Source organism: Alosa sapidissima, chromosome 8 (genome assembly GCF_018492685.1).
Source record: "Alosa sapidissima isolate fAloSap1 chromosome 8, fAloSap1.pri, whole genome shotgun sequence".
Taxonomy (NCBI): domain Eukaryota; kingdom Metazoa; phylum Chordata; class Actinopteri; order Clupeiformes; family Clupeidae; genus Alosa; species Alosa sapidissima.
In genome coordinates, this window is record NC_055964.1 from 18148734 (window position 1) to 18160026 (window position 11293).

Here is an 11293-nt window from a genome sequence, read left to right on the forward strand (position 1 = left end):
CAAATAAAGAGGAATTAAGAAACATTTTAAAAACGGCTGAGATCAGCCCCGTTCAATGCAATCAGTAAAGAATCTGGGAGTGTCTTCACAGGCTCAGTGAGACAGAGGTTACTGTCATGCTGGTGACAGTACATGCACAACTGGTGCATGTAATTTTGTATGTTCCCAGTCCACCTTGCTAAAATTGCTTAGATACACTTAGACTGAGAACAATAGTGCTACAGACAGCAGGTGGCAGTGCATAATGAAACTGGGTAAACTCCATAAAAGAGGACCGAGTCATCCAGATAATGGGAAAATGGGAGACAGAGTGGCGAATGCAGGTGATTAGATTAGATTCAACTTTATTGTCATTGTGCAGAGTCCAAGTACAGAGACAACTAAATGCAGTTTGTGTCTAACCAGAAGTGCAAAAAAGCAGAAAAGTGCAATGTGATATACAAAGTAGTTGGTGCATAGACAGACAAAAGATATAGTGCAGTGTAGACAGTAGTGTACAGTTGTTTTCAGAAGGTGGTTTAGAGTAGTATAAATTAAATATAAGTATATGCAGTGTATTAGCAGTAACCTTAGAAGAGCAGAATAAATATGGCCATGTAATATGAACAACATGTACAGATACAGTATGTGCAATGTAGTGGCAGTACCATTATAGTAGTAGTAAGAAAAATATTAGATATATGCAGTGTATTATGCAGTGAATATATTACAGACAAACTGAATAAATATGGATATTTAGTATAAACCATATAAACATATGTACAGTATGTACAGCTATGTGCAGTGTGGTAACAGTACCAGTGTAGTGCAGAAACAGTAACATTATAATAGTATTAAGAATAAGTGTATGTGCAGGATGAAGAGCAGTAGAATATGGCTATGGATAAGTTTGTAAATAAATAGACACTATGGATGGGATAGGGTAGTGCAGTTGTGAGGGGGTGGGGTGGGGGATGTCCGTCTCCTTGTTGTCCCTGTCAAGGCTGCCATGGTCGTATAGTATATAGTATAAGTATATACTCTACGACCATGGCAGCCTTGAGTCACCATGGTCGTGGACACCTCAACAAGCACAGACAAGGAGGCATCAGGCGGGGGCGGGGGGTGATGGGGGCTTAAGTTCGTTGGATGTCACCGGGATGCAGAGCTAGAGTTTAGTAGGGTGACAGCCGCAGGAAAGAAGCTTCCTCTGAACCTGCTGGTTCAGGTGCGGAGAGACCTGTAAAGCCTCCCTGAGGAGAGTGGGGTGAACAGTCTATGGTTGGGGTGAGAACAGTCTGATGATGCTGAGCACCTTACGCAAGCATTGCTTGCCCTGGATGGCCTCGATGGAGGGGAGTGAGGAACCGGTGATGCGTTTTCACCACCCTCTGCAGTGCTTTCCGGTCATGGGCAGAGCAGTTGCCATACCAAAAAGGTGATGAAGGTGGAGCTCATAAATAAAATATTTAGTCACATTGTAGCAGATGCCCTGCAGTACTACAATCTAAAGCTGCACCTTCCTCAGTTCCGGGGGTGTGAGGAGACCGTTCAGTTCATTCTTGGTAGTCCTTGAGCAAGGCAGTTCTGGGGGGATATAAAATAAATAAATGAATGAAAAGGGATTTGAGATGCATCTTATTTTTGTTAGGGTGAATTACATGTAAATAATACAGTGTTGGGCAAGCTACTTGGAAATTGTAGTTAGGTAAACTATCAGTTACTCTGCCATGAATAAAACTCCACTACACAAAACTACCACCCCAGTCAAATGTAGCAAGCTTAGTAACACACAGCAGTAGGCTAGTTCACTACATAGGAAGCTACTTTAAATTGTGCTAATTTCACATGACAAGAAAAATGTAGCTTGTTTGGCCAAGCTACTTAATATAAAGAAGTTAAGCTATTGAAAAGTTACTTTATTCAGGAAATAGTGAAGCTACCACCAACACACCTATTACTAGCTAAGCTACAAGTAGCAACTGCCCAATAATAGGCTACAGTCTGTACCACTTGTGTAAAATTCACCGGCCAAGTAATATTTGATTCATTTCTACAATAGCATTCTTGTGTCAGTTGTAATGTAAGTCAGTGTTATGGAATATGACTTAAAGTCTCAGTCCATAGCCAGGTGAGCACCTGAACACCTAGTAAGTAGCCTAGCTAGCTGGCTACGATTTACATACAGTAATAACAAAGATCCTTGCTCTTTTTCAACTCTCTGGTAATATTGCATTCACAAAATACAACCAATAGTACGATAATGTTAAATCTTACTTGTGAAAAGCAATCCCCCGAGCCCAGTTTGCGATGGTCCACCGATTTGAGCAGGAATATGCTGCACATTGCTCTGGCATCTTGTTTCTTCTGCTGCAACTATAGCGGCTGCATTTCCTGTTTCCAGCAGCCAATGCTGTGTCTAGTCTGGCCATAGACAGTAAAAGACTCTGGCACATAGGCTCTGGCATTGCAGCAAATCACCCAGTCGTCATTTTTTTACTTCTGACGTCAGACGCAAAGTTTTTGCGCGTGGCACACGTAAAAATATGACGTCTGACGCACAGACGTCTATTTTTTACTCCTGAAGAAGTAAAAAATCTACACGTGGAGGCGTTATTTTGACAGACGTTATGTCCTGAACAGCTTGCCATACTATGGCCAGCTCTGCGTCAGACTTGATATTCTTCGTTTGACGAAAACGTCACCATCTCAGGAAGCTCCTCCGATGTCCACTTAATTTGTTTCTTGTTTTAATTTTGGAAATTTGCCTGCCTCTCGTAGGCGTTCATGACTACAATTGACAGCAAGTTGACTGTTGGCCTTTGCTAATTTGGCAACACAAATAGGAGGACACGCCAGCCCATTATTAACACACTATTCTAGAATTAATCGTTCAAAACATAAACGAAAATTCCAAGAGATTCCGCCCCGTAACTCATTTTTTTTTAAGGGTTTTACGGGTTATAGTAATGTTGTCAATTAAGCCATTACTTCAATTCATCGTGTTTCCTTACTCTCTGACAACATATGGTGATCATTTTTGGAATGGTTACAGTTCATTTTCTATTATTATGACCGCCGCGCAGCGAAGCGGCGGTCATATAGGTTTAGTCAGATTTTTTTTTTCTTTTTCGCATGCCCAAATTTCCGTCAATGATTCCCGGGACACTGAAAGACCGGGGTACACGAAACTTGGTGGACATGTAACCCCACATGGATAGCATGGAACCATCGTTTTTCGTTTTGATCTGTAGCCCCCCCGCTGAATTGGACCCCCCGAAAGGAGGGTAGGGCAGACACAGTTTTCTGTGAATATCTCGAAAACCGTAGGGTTTAGGAGGACCATTTTTTTTTTGTATGTTGATCTCAAGGGGCCATGTCAACCCATTCCATAACCACTCATTTCATGTATAGCGCCACCTAGTTAAACACAAAAAAGTAAAAATGAGGTGGTGTAATTGAAGGTATCTGTGACCTAACATAGTCAAAACTGCACGAAATTGGAAGTGTAGGATCATTATGACACCCTCTGTATGCACGCCAAGTTTTGTGGAATTCCGTTCATGGGGGGCCACACAATAAATTAATTTATGTTACTATACACCAACTGGCCTGTAGGTGGCCGGAGACAGTTTTCTGTGAATATCTCGAGAACCGTAGGGCCTAGGAGGTCCACCTTTTTTTTGTATGTTGGTCTTAAGGGGGCATGTCAACCCATCCCATTACCACTTATTTCATGTATAGCGCCACCTAGTTAAAAATTAAAAAGCAAAAAATTAGGTGTTTTCATCTCAATATCTCTGGCTGACAAGGTCAAAACTGCACGAAATTAAAAGTGTAGGATCATTATGACACCCTCTGAATGCATGCCAAGTTTTGTGTACTTTCGTTCATGGGGGGCCTTACAATAAAATAATTTATGTGTACATTTAGTGACGTACACCAACAAGGATTCCCAGGACACTGAAAGACCGGGGTACACAAAACTTGGTGGGCATGTACCCCCACATGGATAGCATGGAACCGTCATTTTTCGTTTTCATCTGCAGCCCCCCCCCGCTGGACTGGACCCCCCGAAAGGAGGGTAGGGCAGACACAGTTCTCTGTGAATCTTTTATGGTATGTTGGTCTCAAGGGCCCACATCAACCTGGCTCATAATCACTCATTTGTGATTTGCCCCCCGGTAAAAAATGAAAATCAGTAGGATTAAAAGAAAGCCAAAATAAATATTCATCATCATCATCATGGCTGCATTTTCAGTATTGGCGAGAAGTAGTCGTTTGTCCACTAGATGGCGCATCGTTGCAGTGAGACGTAATTTTGTTGGAAGTCAAAAGTGGGTTGGAAAAAACAATGGACGCTTCATACAAGGACTGTAATTTACCGCAGTGAACATCTAATAAGGATAGGACGATGTTCACATGAAGTGTAATTCCCATTTCTTCTTGAAGCCGAAATAAATCTGAGGATGTTTATCGGACATGCTTGGTTTTTACTGCAGGTACGTTAATCTTGTAATATCAATAAGGACCTAGGTAATGTTACCGTTAGCGTTGGTTGAGTGATGGAGGCATTTGATTTATTGCATTTGTAGAAAACTATAAATGCGGTTATACCAAGCAAATGTATAGCAGCACTGTTTGTATCTTTCCACTGTCATTTATTGCACGTGCTACAAAATCATTCTGTGCAATGGAAGATTTACCAACGTTACACCGGTCTGATACAGTTTTGCCTATGCATGCGTGAGACTGAGACGCCTGTTTATTTTGTTTTAAGTGCGTGCAGGGTGTGAGAGGGGAATCGATGTGCTTTGATTACAGCTTGGTAGTTGTAGTCTGTGAAATTAAAAAGCACGTGTGTGTGAAGTACACTGTAAAAAAATTACCGTAAAATTTACAGTAACTTACTGGCAACAATTGGCCAGTAAGTTACTGTGAATTCGTTTTACAGTAAAGCTACTGTACTTCCATTTACAGTATTTTTTGCATTTACTGTAAAAAAACTACTGTGAAATTTACAGTAACTTACTGGCCAACTGTGAATTCATTTTACAGTAAAGGTACTGTACTTCCATTTACAGTAACTTACTGGCCAATTGTTGCCAGTAAGTTACTGTGAATTCATTTTACAGTAAATGTACTGTACTTCCATTTACAGTAACTTACTGGCCAATTGTTGCCAGTAAGTTACTGTGAATTCATTTTACAGTAAAGGTACTGTACTTCCATTTACAGTATAGTATGCATTTGCTGTAAAATACAATTAAACACTGATTTTATTGTTTTACTGTAGAAGAAATATAAATTACATACTGTGATTTCAATTGTATTCACAGAATTTAAATACTGTATCACTAGCCATCTTTAATAGAATCAACCATATTCTAAAATATTTAAATTAACTGCAAAAAAGCAAGAAAATTGTTAACAGTTATTTATTTAACAATAGGAACAAGACAAGGTATGATATAATATGTAATAGTATATGCAATATTATGTGTATAATATAATAATACATGCACCTAATAATATAATTTAATACTACATACACCTAATACATACTCAATGTATTGGCCTATTATGTATGATATAATATATAGTATGTAATATTAATAATACATAAAATTAATAATAATAATACCTAATAATATAATATAATATAATATAATAATACATACACCTAATACATATAATATAATAATACATACAATTCTCAATGTATTGGCCTATTATAGGTATGATATAATAGTATATGTATATTATATTGAATAATATAGACTAATATAATAATACATAGTGTATAATATAATATATGTGTATAATATAATATATAATATATGTATAATATAATATGTGTATAATATAATATAATAATACATACTCAATGTATTGGGCTATTATGTATGATATAATATATAGTATGTAATATTAATAATACATAAAATTAATAATAATAATATCTAATAATATAATACTACATACACCTAATACATACTCAATGTATTGGGCTATTATGTATGATATAATATATAGTATGTAATATTAATAATACATAAAATTAATAATAATAATACCTAATAATATAATATAATAATACATACACCTAATACATATAATATAATAATACATACAATTCTCAATGTATTGGCCTATTATAGGTATGATATAATAGTATATGTATATTATATTGAATAATATAGACTAATATAATAATACATAGTGTATAATATAATATATAATATATGTATAATATAATATGTGTATAATATAATATAATATAATAATATATAGGCCTAATACAGTTGTCAGTACAGTTCTCAACCTCAACAGTGGAACAGTGGGTTGGTGCTTAGATGGGTGGTCCTCACCAGGTACAACATAATAAAACATTGAACAGTAAAATATAACATTTAGAACATTCAAATAAAATAACAAATAGAAAATTTACATGAAACCTTATGAAACCTTGCATGCCCTGACCAGAATCAGTTGGAACCCTGAAATTAAAGAAGAAAACACATTAATAATTATATTGATTACAATTACTTTGTACTGCGCCACATGTGATGAGGGTCTAAGATGGTGATGTCGGAGTTGTGTCAAAATACTTATACTATTATTATTATTATTAATAATACAAAGTATGATTATTTTTTTTATTATACCCATATATACTTATATTATCATTATTTTTATTTACCTGCCAACCTTGAAGAATTTTTTTGGGTAGCACCTTGAGCCGAAAAAAAAAAAAAAAAAAAATCACGTCGGACTTCATGCATGCAGCCAAAAACGTGGCGATTTTCTAGGCTGATTTGACATGGAACTATATTGTCATTACAGCGTAATAATCAAGGAACACCATGGGCACAGCAGCACAATGATATCATGCAGCACCTGAAAACAGTCCCTACAGGCTAACTTCCAGCAACAAGGTTGAGCTGCAGCAGACGAATCGGTTAGTGACTGGATTATTACGCCTGAATGAGAGTATAGTTCCATGTCAAATCAGCCTAGAAAATCGCTACATTTGATTTTTCGTTGGTCTTGTTACACTTTCTAACTTGAGGAGACAAGTTCTAAATAGGAAAATGCGTAGAGGTTGGCAGGTCTGTTATTATTATTAAAGCTATTATCAGAACCTCACCTTCATCTAGTCAAGCAAGTAGAACTCTGTGAAATCCCTAATAAATGAGAGGACACTGGGGTTCATGTATGTAGTTTTCCTCTTCACCACCCTCCCAGTCATCTTGCTGATCTGCTCCTTGGCAGTGCACTTGGATGAGTCAGGATTGATCCTGACTAAAAACCTATGAACAGTATAGGAGTGGGACAATATGTAAATGTTAATGCATAACTGTAAGAGTAATGAGCAAAGTAGAATCATACATGAAGGCCAGCTGACAGGCATTTCACATCACAACAGGAGTTAGACAAGGCTGTACTGTTTACTTTCTCCATACTATTCCGCTAAGCGGTCAACTGGATCATGCGGCAAGCCACTGACAATAGGTGCCCAATGGACCCTGTTTACACAACTGGACGACCTAGACTTTGCAGATGATATCACATTACTATCCCAAAACCACCAACAAATGCAAGAGAAATTGAGAGAGGCAGACCAGAATGCACCTCAGACAGGTCTCCACATTAGCACACAGAAGACCAAAAGTGCTCAAGGGTAACATCACACTCAAGACCAAACTACAGCTATTCAATTCAAGCATGAGAAAAAACATACTGCTCTACAGATCTGAGATGTGGAAAACAACAAGGAACCTCCTGAACAAGCTACATGTCTTCACCAACCACTGCTTCAAACATATTTTTAACATCAGATGGCCTGAAAAATGGATTGGGCACATATTGCATAAATCAAACTCTGGAACTCCCTCCCCCAACCTCTTTATGACTAAATCAAACTCTGGAACTCCCTCCCCCAACCTCTTCTTTTCTTCAAAACACATCAAAACCTTTTTGTTTAATGATCACTTCTCCTCCACACCCAACACAGCTCTATAGAGCTGGTAAGTCCCACCCTTCCGCTATCCCCGCTGGACCTCTAGGTTGAAAAATTGTTAATGCAAGTGAATGTGAGAAAATAATTATTTTCTGGTCCCGTTTGAATTTTGCCATGAATGTCAACATATGTTGTTAGTGAATTTTTAATATAAATTTTCGTGTAAAGAATGCTATTTTGCGGGTAGAAGTTTGATGCGGTTAAACTTTGTGTGAGAGCACTTTGTGGACTACAACTTCCCCCTAGACGACAACTAACTAGTTTCCCATAACAACCATCAGTTGGTCGAGATGAATAGGGTTATTAAGATCGACTTTGAACATAGTGAACCATACAACTTTACAATTACACTGCATCATAGTGTTAATGTGTTGAGTGAAGCTAGACATGTTTCGAATATTTTTGTTACCATGTGTGTTTATTCCTGCCGTTACAAAAACTAGCATATCAGCTAATGTTAGTGATTAGCTCACGTCACAGGCAACATGTAGTCTTTCTCGTTATGTCTTTTCCACAACTGCTAGCCGACGAATCATGTAATATACTGTCAAACTCGTAACATGAAAAATTATATTAAAAATTCAGACAACATATGTTCACCTTCATGGCACAATTCAAACGGGACCAGAAAATAATTATTTTCTCACATTCACTTGCATTGACGATTTTTCAATCTAGAGGTCCACTGGGGGTTTAGCGGATGGGCGGGACTTACCAGCTCTATACACATAGCTTGTCTGTTGTATTGTTATTGTTTGTCTGTCTGTTGTTGTTTTCCTTATCCTCTGTAAAGCGACCATGGGTTTGAGAAAGGCGCTATATAAAATAAACATGTTATTATTATTATTATTATTATTATTTAAGATAATAAATACCTCTGAACAAACTCCAGAGTTGTGCTGGCTTCCACCTCATACTCTAAATTGAACACATAAAAACAGGCGAAGAGAGTGGCCAAGGCAGAGGTGAAGTCAGCCGAAGGTGGTATTACGACCCTCCCCTCAATTGACAGCATCCATCTCTCTGAAGTCAGGATTGTTTCTCCTTAGTAAAAGAGTCATTACAACAATTATATTTCATAGCAATACATTCTATGCTCCACATAAATGATTTTAAAAACACGGCAGGGAGCATACATATCAGGCCCGTCAGTTTTGAGAAAAATCAAATTTGAACGGATATCAAATATCAAGCAATGTATTCGAATATATTTGAACATATACCCCCCCCCCCCCCCCATTGTGTAGAACCCAAAGTATTTCCAGACACCACTTTTTAGATGAGTTGGGGACGTACAATGATGGCCAAAAGTATTGGCACCCATGCTAAAGTTGACTGAAAAGAGGAATATAAAATCATCTTTTGGAAATTGATCTTAATTCCTTAAGTGAAAAATGAGGAAATATCTAACCTTTAAGGACACCAATTTTCTTAGTGAATGAATAATGTATCATAAATAAATAAATGTTCTTCCTTAAAATACAGGGGTCATAAGTATTCCCACCCCTATGTTAAATTCCCATAGAGACAGGCAGATTTTTATTTTTAAAGGCCAGTTATTTCATAGATCCAGAATACTGTGCATCCTGATAAAGTTACCTTGGCCTTTGGAATTAAAATAGCCCCACATCATCACATACCCTTCACCATACCTAGAGATTGGCATGGTGTTATTTCAGTTAGCCTATTAGCTGAAACCAGCTAATTTAACCAGCTAACCATGCTATTTTAATTCCAAAGGCCAAGGTAACTTTATCAGGACATGGAAGACAATGGTGCGTGCGTGTGTGTGTGTGTGTGCGATCCAAACAATGACACCTTCATTTCATTATGGCTGCTTTAGCAAAACACCTTAAGCTACTGTGTAGTGGGTCCCATTTAGAAGTGGCTACTTCATTCGCGCTTTCCTTGACTCATGGAGCTGCGTGAATGTTATTACAACTTTTCGCCACGATATGACAGTTTAAGTCCGCTTGATACTGTAAGGCGTAAGCCATTGGTTTCCAAAGGAGATTTTATTTGTGTCGCCAGCATAGCCTATTGACAATTTATGTTGTCAATAGGCCTACCTTATAATCCTACCTGTAGCTTAGGGAAGCTAACAGCTTTCTATTAGGATCTAGTTTGTTAGTTACCGTTTTGTCATAACTCCCTGATGCATTTTTGCATTTAGAATAGCCAGAGCGTGTATATCTCAATCGGAAAATTAAACAATATCGGGTGCCTATGGACTAGGCTGGGTGAACCCAGTCTGATCTGCCCGCTATTTATTTTTTGATTTCTTAAAAGATTGAGCTTGGTCTGATGAAAGCCAGACTAGCCATGGACCTCAGTTAAACAATGCAAGGGAACATGAATCAGCCTATATTTGCACTAACAATAACGGACAAAAGCTCTTCAACTTTGGCCCGTTAAAATGTGTATGAACAGTCTAGCGACGCATTTCATCAAGGCCCATTTGGACATGTCAGTTATTTGCACCACTGGTTAGATGTAAAACAGCATTTCGTTTCAGACTAGGCTACTGTTACTTAATTTGTGCATTAACAATAACGTTTCAGACTACTGTTACTTAATTTGTGCATTGACAATAAAGTATTACATGAACTAAAGATGACTAAAATCTTATGTAGAAGAAGAAACATTCACAAAAAATCCATCCATCCAAAAATGACCTTTGTTTTTGATAGCTGTTGAAAATGGCATGGAACTGACAGAGATGTTTTTGTTTAAAAATACATAAAAAATAAAAAAATAAATAAATAAATAACATTATGCTTATACCTTTTGCTTTTCCCAAATACAATGTAGCCTACAGGTGTAAGTGACCTTTCATCAATCCAGTTGCAATGGATGAACTGTGATGAACTGCCCTACTTGTGATTGTTTAGAGATTTTAAAGGTTTTATAACAATTCTACATCTTCTTTGGCTATTCTACAATCTATTCACCTTTTCAGCACCAGTAGGGTACTTTCTGTGCAGCCGCACACACACACTCAGGCATGCCAAACAAGCATACACAAAAGTTTCAAGAGTGGGGGATGGAGTAAAATATGGAGACAAATTGAAGTGTGATTTATTTTCGCGGAACGGATGTACAGGACTGAGCGGCGGTCATATTTTGTACCGCTATGCGGTACATCTAGTTTCCTACATACTGGTCCTTTAAAACTAGCTGAATAAAATAAAAGCTCATTTCACCAGAGTAAATGTTAGAGAAGGACACAAAAAGTATTGCTGAGTGAAAGATCAATTGAAACCCATATCAAACTACAACATAGGTGATCTG

At 37.4% G+C, this 11293-nt stretch overlaps 1 long non-coding RNA gene across 1 annotated transcript; it reads right to left on the reverse strand.

The window, feature by feature from the left end:
• Positions 1-6212: 6212 nt before the first annotated feature.
• LOC121716001 lies at positions 6213-7984 on the reverse strand. The gene is made up of 3 exons (XR_006033729.1): positions 7927-7984; positions 7130-7884; positions 6213-6479 (listed from the first exon to the last, which is right to left on the reverse strand). It is a non-coding gene; the product is annotated as an uncharacterized LOC121716001 (long non-coding RNA).
• Between the last annotated feature and the right edge of the window lie 3309 nt (positions 7985-11293).